This window comes from Pteropus alecto, unplaced genomic scaffold, assembly GCF_000325575.1.
Source record: "Pteropus alecto unplaced genomic scaffold, ASM32557v1 scaffold7, whole genome shotgun sequence".
NCBI classification, from domain to species: Eukaryota; Metazoa; Chordata; class Mammalia; order Chiroptera; family Pteropodidae; genus Pteropus; species Pteropus alecto.
This window is the reverse complement of record NW_006494614.1, coordinates 46,041,211-46,055,682: the sequence shown is the minus strand read 5'-3', so window position 1 is coordinate 46,055,682 and position 14,472 is coordinate 46,041,211. Positions and strand designations below refer to the sequence as shown.

At 34.5% G+C, this 14,472-nt stretch overlaps 1 long non-coding RNA gene and 1 pseudogene across 1 annotated transcript in view; both read right to left on the bottom strand.

Annotated features, from left to right (window-relative positions):
* Positions 1-14,472, bottom strand: part of LOC112474565 — a 55,242-nt gene that overhangs the window by 39,708 nt on the left and 1,062 nt on the right. The window contains exon 2 of the long non-coding RNA XR_003044402.1: positions 10,701-10,797. This is a non-coding gene — a long non-coding RNA (uncharacterized LOC112474565). The remainder of the gene's footprint in view (positions 1-10,700; positions 10,798-14,472) is intronic.
* On the bottom strand, positions 12,138-12,256 carry LOC112474745 (annotated as a pseudogene).

Genomic DNA, 14,472 nt, shown 5'->3' with positions numbered 1-14,472 from the left:
ATTGTACACCTGAATGTTACTAGATTTCGTAAACCAATGTCACCATAATAAAAAAAATAAAAATAAATAAAAACAGGTTAACTAAACTGAAAAAAAAATGTGACTCACAAAAGAATATAATGAAATTTCATTCACTTCAGAAATGTCCCCTTCCTTGACAGTAAAGAATGCTTTAAGTAAAAGCAGGTAGTCCACAGAGCTTCATCATTGCTTACTTTGCATTGACTGAGATCAAACATAGAAACAATTTCTCCAAGTATTCCATGAGCGTATATCACAGGGAGAACAATCTGCTCTTGGGACAGACTTTATACCAAATATTTGAAGTACAAAAGGACAATTATTATTTCCTCTAATGTAAAAGCTCATGCACTCAAAAATAAGAATTGAGAACCTACTAATCTCAGCATTAATTTGTCTGTCTCTTGAGGTTCCTATGGGAGATGTATGATGTTTTGATGCCCTCCCCAGTAAATTTTGATGCCACAGTGCATTCAAGAGCTTAGGAGGGTGTGACCTCTCTGTCTCTTGTTCTTTTTCAGTCTCCTCTTTTATCTCTTTCTTCTCTCCTCTCTCTCTTCTCTCTCTCCCTTCTTTTCTCTCTCCTCTTTTATTTTTTCTGTTTCTTCCTGTCCTTAGTAGATATCGTTGGAGCTTCTTTTCCTTTCCTTGTGCCAGCAGAGCTCCGCTTTTGGGTAAATTCTATATTCCTGCCCAAAGCTCTCTAGCTCCAGCCCACTGCATGAGAGAATTATGAGCAATCTAAGCCACTCATGTGGTCTCATTCTCCTTACCAGAGATTGATTAGGCATGTATCTTATTTGGGCAATTAGACTGTGAGTAGAAAGCTGCCAAGGACCTCTGGAAAAGGCTTCTCAGGCTAATAAAAAGAGATGCACTGTCCTTTACTGCCCTTTGACATTACTGGGTCCAGATGTGATGGCTGGAAATGAATTAGTCCCTTACAACAATGAGGACAAGGGTCACACACTGAAGATGGCTGAATTCTGAGCCACAGAATGAATCAACCCTGCTGTGCATGCAATGCAGAATTTCTAGTTATGGGAAATACTACATTCTCCATGGTTGTAAACTACTGAGTTAAGGTTTATTGTTACTTGCAGCCAAAACATCCTAACAATATTTATCACAAGTTTCTCATGGATAGCTAAGAAATGAACACACACCATCAATTTTCTATCCAATTTGTAATAAACGTTACTAATAGAAATAACACCAGAATAAAACTGACAATGGCTAAAACTCAACACAGTAAAATTTGTTTTTTTCAGAGAATCAAATCTTCTTCACAGGATTTGTCTCATTTTTCATTGTGGAAAAGTTCAAGATATTCAAAAGTATAGAAACTAGTATAATGAAGTCCCTTGTACTATCAATTAGCTTCAACGATTATCAACTCAAGGTCAATTTTAATTCCTCTATATCCCCACTCACATTCCCTACCTTCAGAATATTTTGAAGCAAATCCAAGACCCCATTATTTCATTACGAAACACCTCTAACATTAGCAAATATCTGTAAGAGATAAGGACTCAAAATATCACAATAGCATTAACATACCTAAAAATTAATAACTCATTATTATCATTAAATGTCCTGTCAATATTCAAATCTCCTAGGACATTTCATAATTTCATTTGGTGGTCAATTTGTTCAAATCAGTATCAAACAAAGTGCACAGATTCCATTTGATTCATATGTTTCTTAAATCTCTTAATCTATAGTTTTCTCTCTCCCTATTTTTCCTTGTAATTTGTTTCTCAAAAAATTACATCAAAAATACCTACACCAGAAAACATTAGATTTTGTGGAAATAATGACCACACAAAAAAAGAAAAAGGTATGGAAACATTTGATATGGACAAAAACTGATAAATGAATCAAATCTTTGTTGAAAATGTAAAGAGAGAAGAATGTATTCAAAAATAATTTTGAATAACAAGAGAAAATTGGAAAGGAATAGTTTAAAATATAAAGTTTATCATGACATTAAATCAATCTGATAAAATTTACTCCACAATTATTTTCTTAATGAAAATTCATTGATATTAACCTAATTCTGATGAGATTATTTACACTAAAAATAATCTCATGGTTGAAACAATGGTGTTAAAATAGTATTAAAATAATGGAATCAAAATACTTAATACTTGTCCATGAGATACCCATGTGGAAATACTCAATAAGGTTGGGAGGTCAGAAGAGAGACAAAGGCTGGTGTCAGTGGTTTAGAAACATTATCAGTTAATTCATAATTGAAGCCACAGGAATTATGGTAAGGTAATTCCTTACCATTAAAATTTGATTTCCCAGAAGTGGCCATAAGACATATTTCTGGCCAATGAGATATAAGGGAAAGTCTGCTGGGAGGGGCTCATGGTAAATCAATTGCTTTTCCTAATTAAAAAAAAAAAAGAGAGGTGTGGAGACTTGGTTGACGTATACCTTTTGCCCTTCATCCTTCACCTTGCCTACAATGCTAAGGTGCCATAGTCATCTTTTTTTAATAGACTTTACATTTTTTTAGAACAATTTTATGTTCACAGCAAAATTAAACAGAAGATACAGAGATTTCCCAAATACCTCCTGCTCCCACACATAAATAACTTTTCCCACTGTTAATACCCCCCATCAGAGTAGAAATCTGTTACAAATGATGAACTTATATTGACACATCTTAATCATCCAAAGTCCGTAGTTTACATTATGTCTCACTCTTGGTATTGTATATTCTAGTAGTTGGACAAATGTATAATGATATGTTTCTATCATTATAGTATCATACAGAATAGTTTCACAGCCCTATAATTCCTCTGTGCTCTGTCTATCCATTCCTCCCTGCCCACTAAGTCCTCGTAAACAATGATCATTTTACTTTCTCCATATATTGCTTTTTCCAGAATGTCATATAGTTGGAATCATACAGTATGTAGCCTTTTCAGATTGGTTTCTTTCACTTAGTAATATGCACTTAAGGTTCCTCCATATCTTTTCATGACTTGATGGCTCATTTCTTTTCAGCACTGAATAATATTCCATTGTTGGGATGTACCACAGTATATTTATCCATTCACTTACTGAAGGACATCTCGGTTGCTTCCAAGGTTTGGCAATTATAAATAAAGTTTCCATAAATATCTATGTGCAAGTTTTTGTGTGGGCATTAGTTTTCACCTCCTTTGGGTAAATACCAAGGAGCACAATTGCTGGATTCGATGGTAAGAGTATGTTTAGTTTTGTAAGAAATGCCAAACTGTCTTCCAAAGTGGCTGTACCGTTTTTGCCTTCCTACCAGCAATGAAAGAGAGTTCCTGTTGCTCCATACCTTGTTGTAGCATTTGGTGTTGTCAGTGTTCTGGATTTTGGCCATTCTAATCAGTGTGTAGTGGTATCTCATCGTTGTTTTAATTTGCATTTTCTTGATGACATATGATGTAGAAGATCTTTTCATATGCTTATTTGCCATCTGTATATCTTCCTTGGTGAGGTATCTGTTAAAGTCTTTGGTCTGTTTTTTAATTGTGTTTCTTAGCATCAGGTATACATTTTTTTTTTTTTTTTTTTTTACTCTTTCTAGTGGTTGTCCTAGAGTTTGCAGTATACATTTACAACTAATCCAAGTCCACTTTCAAATAATCCTATACTGCCTCACAGGTAGTTTGAATAACTTATAACAAAATAATCTTAATTTCTCCCTCTCTTCCATTTTATCATTGCTTTTATTCATTTCATTTATATATTTATATATACATAAACATATGTAATCAAATATATTGTTGCTATTGTTTTGAACAGACTGTTATCTGTTAGATCATTTAAGAAAATGAAAAGTTTTTATTTTACTTTCACCTATCTCTTCTCCAATGCTCTTCCTTTCTTTATGTAGATCCAAATTTCTGACCCATATCATTTTTTCCCCTCTCTAAATAACTTATTTTCACATTTCCTGCAAGGCACATATAGTGGCAACAATTTCTTTAATTTTTGTTCGTCTGAGAAAATAATTCCTCACTTCTGAAGGATCGGTTTGCAAAGAACAGAATTCTAAGTTGGATTTTTTTCCCCTCCAGCACTTTAAATATTTTACTCCACTCTCTTCCTGCCTGCATGGTTTTTGAGGAGATATTGGATATAATTCTTTTCATTCCTATATAGGTAGCTGTTTTTTTTAACTCTGGGTTCTTTCGGGAATTTTTCTGTATCTTATATTTTCAGCAATTTGAATATGATATGCTTAAGTATGGACTTCTTTTTTTCTTATGGCATTTATCCTGCTTGGTGTTCTCTGAGCTTCCTGGATCTGTGTATTTTTTCTCTGTTGCACTGAGTTCAGAATGTGTCATTTTCTTCTAATTTTAGAAACTTCCAGATTATACAAGACTGAGGACATCACATCATCATAAAGTCATAGCTTTCTCTCCCAGAGCCCAGAGCTGACTCCAACAGATTCAATTTCCCTTTGTCTACAATATACTATACTATCTTGTACATGATAATAGAAGGTAGATCTTGGATTTCATCAGGAAATGAAACACAGAGATAGAAAACTGACTATAAGCTACTAGTTCTTTCACTGAATAAAACACCAAAAAAAAAAAATTATAGGGAAACATGGTACCATACATTTTATAGTTATCTAGCATCTACAAGCACAAAGATTTTTTTATAAACTAGAAAGCAACATAATATATTATTTCAAAATGAGCTATCGAGTATGCAGAAAATGAAAATGAACATAAACGGGGGAAATCAAGGTTTAGAACTGAAATAAATATAAGATACTTCAAGATTTTTGAAGTTTAGAATGACATAAATATTAAGTGGCTCTAGGTAAAGAATACTACTACATCACTAAATGTGAAAGGTTATTTTGGACTTTATTTTCAAATATAGCATACTTATTTAACATTTTTCTTTCAACAGAAAAAATGTTTTCTTACTGGTGGTGTCTGGATATGCCACAATATGAAGTTGGCAAATACTTGTTTATAAAAGGGAAAGTCATCATTCATGCTACATAAGTACGGGAACTTTGACTTGTTCACCAGTCTCTCCCCAATGCCTACAAGAGTGCATGGCCTAAGAGTAGGTATAAATAAAAGTTGCTGAGTAAATTAATGTAAATTAAGATATCAGAAAGAACTGAGAAAAGTGACTGATAAATGGTAAAGAACTTGTTTAAAGTCAGAGAACTGAATCAATCGTGAAGGCATTTAGGTTTTGGTTTTAATTTTTTGTCGTTTAAAGTCCTCTTTCCCCTCTTTCCGGTAACAGAACTCTTCCCTTTTTTTCAGGAGCTGTTTCTCCTTCACTATTCATGTGATTCCTCTGGAGTGATCAATCACATTACAATTCCCCCATGGCCACAGGGGTGGTAGCACAGGACCCAAGCTGGGCCAATCACTCCCTGAAATTTATATTTACCGAAACAGAAATAAATCCTCTTTTCTTTTTGGTTTACTAGCTGGGATGATTTTTGCCAGAAGTTGTGAGTAGCCTAACTGTCTTATTCTGAAACATTAAGTACGATACACTGGGGGTGGGTGGGGGGTTGAAACAGAGAGTGGAGCTGAAAGATGGACACAGAGTCCTCATTTCAGGATCCCGGGATGCCTGACGCTAGTGCCACTCCTGACTTTCTCAGGTACATAAGCCATTAAACTCAATTTTTTAAAATTGTGGTAAAATATAAATAACATTAAATTTATATTTTAACCATTTTATGTGTATACTTCTGTGGCATTAAATATATTCACATTATCGTGCGCATTTTAATTTTGATAACAACTTATCAATTTTATCTTTTTGTGATTTATGCTTTTTATATCCTAAGAAATCTTTTTCTATTTCCAAGTTGCAAAGATATTCTACTTTGTTTTCTTTTATAAGCTTTATAGCTTTGGCTTTTTGTTTAGGTCTATTATCCACCTAAAATTAATTTTTACATTTTATGTGAGGTAGGTGTTGAGGGTTTATTTTTTTCCCCAGATATTCAGTTGTTTTAGCATCATATGTTGAAGAAACTTTCTTTTTCTCAATGGCTTGTTTTGGTGCTTTTGTTGAAAATCAAATAACTCTGAGTCTATTTCTGGGCTTTTTAGTATGTTCCACTGATACATCTGTCTACCCTAATGCTGGTCCCACACACTCCTTTGGTTGCTGTTACTTTGTGGTAAACTCTGGAAGTCAAGTATTATAAGTTCTCCAAATTTATTCTCCAAAAGAAGAATATGTCTTCTTTGCTGCTCTTGTTTTTCACCTCGGCAATATTTCTTCCATGTCTGCATAATAAAAGAGGGTTGTAGCAGATATTTGACATTTTGAGCTCTCAGCATCCAAAATCCTCTTATTTTGCTTCCTTTGCCTGCAATACCATGTCCCCTTTTCCTGTCTATCTCCTATTTATTCTTCAATTTCTAGCTATTCTACAAAATTTACATTTGCATAAAAAATAAAATATTTAGGAATATGTTCAGGACTTATAAGACCTTTACACTGAAAACTACATAATATTGCTGAGAGCAATTAAAGAAACTTTCTAAAAATAAAGAGATATACCATTTTTATAGATTGGAAAACTCAATATTGTTAAAATGTCAATTATCCCAAAATTGATGTAGAAAATTAGCACAATTCCAATCATAATTTCAGCAGGCTTTTATCTATTTATTTTTTTTGGAAAGTAATAACCTTATTCTAAAACTTATATGGAAATGCAAAAGACCTAAAAACCTCAAAGAATCCTAAAAAACAAAAACAAAGTTGGGGAATTTAGGCTATCTGACATCAAGACTTCCTATGCATAGCTATTTTTTCCCCCTAGGATACCTTCTAGGTTTTCCCAGTCTGGGTTAAGTGCCTCTCTTCTGTACTCCCATTGTATTCTGCACTACTATCATCAAAGCACTCAACACAGTGTATTTCAATGATGTATTGTTTCTGCCCCTAAATTAGGTTAGGTTCCTGGACACACACACACACACTCTCTCTCTCTCTCCCCCCCCCCCACTGTGTGTGTGTGTGTGTGTGTGTGTGTGTGTGTGTGTGTGTGTGTGTAGTTAGGCGCCTTCCCCCTACACAACACCAAGCAATTCTCAGACACAAACAGGGTGTCCAAGAATTCAGCTCAATCCTGACACTATCAACCTGGAGATAGCATCAGATTCCACAGATTAAGGGTTCAGTTCTACAAGACAGCACCCTCCCTTTCAGATGCCAGTCACAAGTCCAGATTGCTGTCTGGGCTTCTGATTTGGGCTACAAATCAGAGGTTTCCAAAACCCCATCCCTGGGTTTGATTATTATACCAGAACAGCTGATAGAATTCAGAGAAATGTTATTTACTAGCTCACAGGTTTATTGTAAAAGGATATATATAACTCAAGAGCAGCCAGATGGAAGAGATGCACAGGGCAAGGTATTTGGGAAGAGGCAAGGAGCTTCCATGCTCTCTACAGGTACACCATTCTTCTGGAATCTCCATGTGTTTACCAACCTGGAGGCTCTCTAAGCAGTCCTTTTGAGTTTTTATAGAGGGTTCATTACATAGGTAAGATTGATTAACTCGTTGACCATGGGCGATTGATAATAACCTCTAGCCTCTCTCAGTTCCTCAAAGGTCAGGCAGTTCCAACCTCCTGATCACCAGTTGATTCCCAGGGCAACCAGCCCCATACTTAGGTGCAGTCCAAAAGTTATCTCATTAACATAACAAAGGACACCTTTGTGGCATTCATTACTTAGGAAATTCCAAGGGTTTTAGAAGCTCCCTTCCAGGAACTGTGGAAGACTACTTATATATCATGAGAAATATTTAGGTCATCTGAATGACCAAATATATATTTCTTATAAATCCCAATATTGTAGCTCCCCACCTTAGGTTTCATAAGAGCATGGACCGGGATCTATATCATTTACCACTGAAGCTATATACCACCTAGAAGGGTGCCTGTACACTATAGGCACGCAAGTATTGGCTGCATTAAGTTGAACTTAAGTATTTATGTAAAAGGGTTAATATTTTTTAAGAAAACTGATAAAGGTAGATCTTTTGCCTGAGAACTATTTACTCAGGTGACCAAGGACTAGTTTATTGGACTTGGTTTTGAAATACATTAATATTACAATGATGCCTAAATGATTATGACCATGCATTTTATTCATAAGAAATTAGTTCAAGCCTTTGGAAATCAAATGTCCTAAGCATTTCTAGTATATTGACCAGTAATTGTACTCTCAAGAAGTTAAATGCATGGAATAATGTAGAAAAACAGCTTTATGTACAAAAATGTTCGTTGTTATTGTTAGGTATTAAAGAAAAAAATGGAGACAAGCTAAGAGGCCTACAAAATGAGAATCATTTAAAATAAATAGCATGGTAGATCAACTTAATGTAATATTTTACTGAAATAAGATGATTATCAAAATAATACAATGTTTCCCAAATTGACAAACTAGGTTATGTGTATTAACTTTCCTGCTCCAACTAAACAAGAAATTCGATAATTTTTTTAACTTTCTTTTAAATCACAGAGGAAAGTTGAGAAGCCTGTAAGAAATTACCAAACCAAAATGAAAGGAAAACGTCATGCTAGAGAGGTGACTAGGGAAAATGTGGCTTTTGACCTGAAAGCATTTGCCAATCCTGAAAATTCTGAACCTTAATTTTAAACCCCCTGTGTGCTAGAAAGACAGAAAACAAAGCCAAAGGCCTGCAAAAAATTGAGAGTCTAATGGAAGAAACTTCTTGTAATATGTTGGGACCTCACACACAGAGTGAGGATAAACTAGAAGAGAAATATTTTACATGGAATTACGGCCTAAATAGGATCAAAAGAGCATTTCACGCCTTAAAGTAGTTGAACTCCCAGGCACTTGGCAGAAGCAAATGCAAGTCCTCTCTAAAGAAACTATGTTTATTACAAATCTACATTTATTCCCACAAATAATTTGTCAAATATAACATCCAGTGCACACACAAACACAAGGCTCACAAAGAAAGAACTAGCAAAACAACAGACAACAGAAACAGGTCCACAAAAATTTCAGATATTGAACAACTATGCTGACTATAAAGAACAAAAGAGATGTTTAAAGATCTGTATAGAGAATAGGGAGCCATGAAAAGTGCTATAGAAAATTGACAAAAGATCTAAAATAATTCTAGAAGAAAAAGGTACAATAACTGAAATTAAACCTTCAAAGGTAGAGCTTCTAGGTTGGTGAACACGTCCAGGAACTAGAAGGGTGACACACCCTGAGAGGGCATGTAAGCTCCATGCCATCCCATCCCCACATATTTTGGCCTATACATCTCTCCCATTTTGCTTTTCCTGAGCTGGAAGAGGAGAAGGCCATGTGGACACAGAACCAGAGATTGGAGTTACGCAGCCACAAGCTATAGAACACTTAGAGCCACCAGAAGCTGAAAGTGGCAAGAAAGGAATCTCCCCTTCAGCCTTCAAAATAGCCCTACTGACACTTCAACTTGGACTTTTGGCCTCCAAACTCTGAGATAATAAATTTCTGTTGTTTTAAACCAAAAAAACCCAAAAACTCCCCAAAGCTCAGATCCTTGCTCTGAAGAGGTAGCTCTCAGTCTTGGCTATACACTGGAAACACCTAGGAGAGCTTTAAAAAAAGAATAAGCAAAAAAACACTTATTATGATGCTCCAATCCAGATCAGATAAATTAGAATCTCAGAGGGTGAAGCCCAGGGGTCATTTCCTTAAAATGTGCATCCAAGATTGGGAACAATTACTCTGGATCAGTAATGGGCAAACTGTGGCCTGTCTCCTGCTTTTGTAAATAAAGTTTTATTGGAGTACATGCACACACACAAAACCCAAAGCCCAGTTTAGTAATTAGATTCTGATGAAAAGGGAATTAGAAAACTGATAAAAGAGAAATAATAAAAATTAGAGTAGAAATGAATGAAATAAAGAAAAGCAATAGAGAAAATTAATGAAACAAAAAGTTCATTCTTTGAAAAGAGCAACCGAATTGACAAACTTTTAGCTAGACTGACCAAAAAAGAAAAGGAAAAAAAACCCCTCAAATTACTAGAATCAGAAAATGAAAGAGGGAACATTACCACCAACTTTATAGAAAGAAAAAGTATTATAAAGGAATACTGTAAACAACTGTATGCTAACAAATTAGATAACCTTGATGAAATGGACAAATTCTTACAAAGACACAAACTACTAAAATTGACTCAAGAAGAAATAGGCAAATGAATAGACCTATAACAAGTAAAGAAATTGAATTAATAATCAAAAAACTACTCACAAAGCCCAGATTCACATGGCTTTACTAATGAATTCTATTAAAAATTTAACAAAGAACTAATGCCAATTCTTCACAAACTCTTCCAAAAATTAGAAGGGGATGAAGCACTTCTCAACTCATTTTATGAGGCCAGTATTATTTTGATACCAAAACCAGAAAAATGCATCACAAGAAAACTACAAAAACCAATGGTATGTCTATATGCATGCACTGAATTATTTAAAAGTGAAATTAATAATTCAATTTATAATAGCATAAAAATACTTAAGAATAAATTTAACAAAAGAAGTGTAAAACATACTCTGTAAACCACAAAACACTGTTGGAAGATATTAAAGGAGATCTATAGTTAGAAAAGTATTCCATGTTCAAGGATTAGAAGACTTACATTGTTAAAATGATGATACTCCGCAATCTAATCTATAGATTCAGTGCAATCAAGCTCAGAATTCCAGCTGGCTTCTTTGTATAAACTGATGAGCTGCCTGTAAAAGTATATGGAATTATAAGAGACTTAGAATAGTGAAAACAGTCTTGAAGAAGAATAAAGGAGGAGTCATACTTCCTGTTTCCAAAATTTATTATAAAGTAATAATAATCTAGGCACTGTGGTACTAGTACAAGGATAGACATATAGATCAATGGAATAGAATTGAGAGTCCAGAAATAAACCCATGTGTCTATAGTCAACTAATTTCAACAAGAATACCAAGACCACAATAGAGAAAAGATAGTCTTTTTAACAAATGGTGCTGGGACAACTGGATAGTCACATGCAGATAAATAAGGTTAGATCCCTTCCTCATATCATAAAATTAACTTGAAAAGGATCAAGGCCCTAAATGGAAGAGTTAGAACTATAAAACTCTTAGAAGAAAACAAAGAGTAAATCGCCACAACCTTCAATAGTTTCTTAGATATAAAACCAAAAGCACAAGTAACAAAAGGAAAACACAGGTAAACTGGACTTTATCAAAATTTAAAGCTTTACTTTTGTATTTCAAACAACATCATTAAGAATGTGAAAAGACAATCCATAGAATGAGGGAAAATATTTGCAAATCATATATCTGATTTGTATCAGGGCCTTATGTCCAGAATTAAAAAGAAATCTTACAACTCAATAATTAAAAAACACGATTTTAAAAATGGGCATAGGACATGGATAGACAATATACAAATGTCTATCCATTTATACAAATGGCCAATAAGCAAATGAAAAGATATTTAACATCACTAGTCATCAGGTAAGTGTAAATCAAAACCATGATGAGATACCACTTCACACTCACTAAAATGGCTAGAATCAAAAAATGAAAGAGTAATAAGTGCTGGAGAATCTGGAGAATTTGGAACCCTCATACACTGCTGGTGGGAATGTACATGGTGCAGCCACTTTGGAAAACAGTCTGGCAGTTCCTCAAATGATTAAACATAGAATAACCGCACAATCCAGCAAATTCTCTCTTAAATATATACCTAAGAGAAATAAAAACATAAATTCACACAAAAACTGTACATGAATGTTTATAGCATCATTATTCATAATAGCTAAAAGGCAGAAACAACCCAATGTTCATCAACAAATAGATTAACAAACTGTAGTATACCCATACATTGGAATATTATTCAACAACAAAAAGAAATGAAATACTGATTCATGCTACAATAGCATGTAAGAGAGCTAAAAGTAGAAAGTTGCTTGCAAGACAGTAATCCCATACTTCCTTCCTTCCTTTTTAGGTGAGGCAATCCTTGGTTGACCTCACAGATTGCAAGGACCTTGTCAGTTTACAATTCCTTAGTTTTTTATTTTTATTTTTTATGCCTATAGCACCTGGCCTTTCTAGGTGGTCTCCCATCCAAGTACTAACCAGGCCCAACCCTGCTTAGCTTCAGAGATCAGACGGGATTGGGCTTGTTCAGGGTGGCATGGCCGTAGACTTTTCTTTTTCTTTTTTTTTTTCTTAATACAGAGTTCACTAGAGTTTATGACAAGCATCTTGGTGAGCAACAAGAAGATAAAATACGTCTCTTTTTAGAGCAATCACACAGCAGAATGATAGATTTCCTCAAAATTTAAAGTCTTAAAATAGGAGGGTGATGTGAGAGAGAGGCCCTGAGCTCTGCTTGGTGGCAGCACTTTAAGGAATTGGCAAGATTTTAGAGTGGATGACCATGTCATAAACCTAGGTAAGGCTTTGGGGTTTATAGCCCCAACCAAGTTTCCTGGCCATAGCTTATGAATTGTAAGCGAGGAGAAAGGTATCAGACTTCTGAGACCACTATGACCCTAGAAAATATAGATGTTAGCAGAAACCTTGAGGAACTAGAGCTGTCGCCTTTTTCTGTTTCCTCACTACCATATAAAGCCTGGGTGGAGAGGGGAGCCCTGATATTGAAGAAAATTTAATTTCTTGGTACCCTGACAGAATGAAAGCTTTGAGTCTCTTAATTAGATTTTTTAAAACAATAAAGAAGTGGATATTTCTTATACACTTGAGGTCTTCCTTTTAAATGTTTTTATTTGGAAATAATTTCAAACCAAGCTGCAAAAATTAAAATAATACAAAGAATATCCATATATCCTTTACCCGAATTCACCTATTGTTAAAATTTCCCATTTGTTTTATTATTTGCTATTTATGTATTATATGTATGTATATTTATATAATACACATTTATGTATATGTATATATACACAGCATTTTTCTGAATCATTTGAGGATAAGTTATATATATATATACATATATATATATGTATATATATATAGAGAGAGAGAGAGAGAGATCCTAAAATATTAGGACCAAGAGAGATATTCTCTATCATAACCACAGTTAGGGTGCCAGATTTAACAAAAATACAGGACACCCTGAGCAATTTCCAACAGAAATTAAAGCTCCTGAGCTTTCCTTGACTAGTAAAACTATTATACTCCCTCTTCTGGACACACTTAAACACTGTTCTTAGATTTGATGAATTCTGGGTCTCCTTGGTTACCCTTCAATTCATAAGCCATAAGCTGAAGACACTAGGCAAGGTTTCTGGTAACCAGTTTGTGTCTGTCATGATCTTATTGATTAAAATGAAGGCTGGTCGACTCTGCTATTGAAATAAAACTTGTATTTCTCCTATTTTTCATACTTGCACTATATAATTCCATCTTTTGAAAGTTCTGTTATTTAGTAGTATTTCTTAGAACTGAATTAAATTGAACAAGAACAGTTTTATAAAAACCAGTGTTTATCAAATTCATATGCATATAAATCATCATTGGGCCTTGTTAAAATGCAGATTCTGATTCAGTAGAACTGAGATGAGGCCTGAATTTTATTTTTCTTAATAAGCTCCCAGGGGACATCAATACATGGTCCTATAACATTTTGAGTAGCAAGATTATGGCCCTTTATGTCACAATCAATAGATATTTTTCAAATAAGTAGGTACTTAGGCCCTATCCCAAAGTATTGATTTAATCTCTGGGGCACCATTCAGGAATATACATTTTAAACACGTTCCTAGGGAGATTTGAGAACCAATGGTCTATGGGTTTAAAATGCCCTCTACCTTTTTTTCTGCTTATTTTTGTTCATCAAAGCCCAGTACTGGTCCCTCTTGCCACTTATTCCTTTTATTGACCACCTCAGGCTCTGAATTCTTTAGCAGTGGTCTGCAGCAAGCATTTGCCCGGGCTATCTTTTATTGCATAGATCCTGACTCACGACACAGATTTTATTTTTTTTGAAGTGAATAATTATGTTATATACTTTCTTGAAGCCTCGGCTCCTTGCATAACGCTTAGCATAGAGTAAATGTTCAGTTAATGTTTATCATGGACAATAATAGTTATGATGGTGAATGATAAATTTTTCTCCAGGACACATACTTGTTTCCCAGGCCTTGTGTGATTAAAAGAACCTGCTGACTCCTTTAAAGGAAACACTCGACTGCTTAGCAATAACTCTAACTCCAAACTATGGCATGCTATTTTTCAGGAATTGGCACTATGACCCTTTCATACCTTGGTAGTTTGGATTTTATTAAGGTAAACGGCACTTTAAAGGAAAGAAAGTAATACTTAGAATTTATTATGTCTTTTGTCTGTGAACCTCAAAGCAGTCTAAAGCTATTTATTAAGTTACTCTAGGCATGGTGTGAA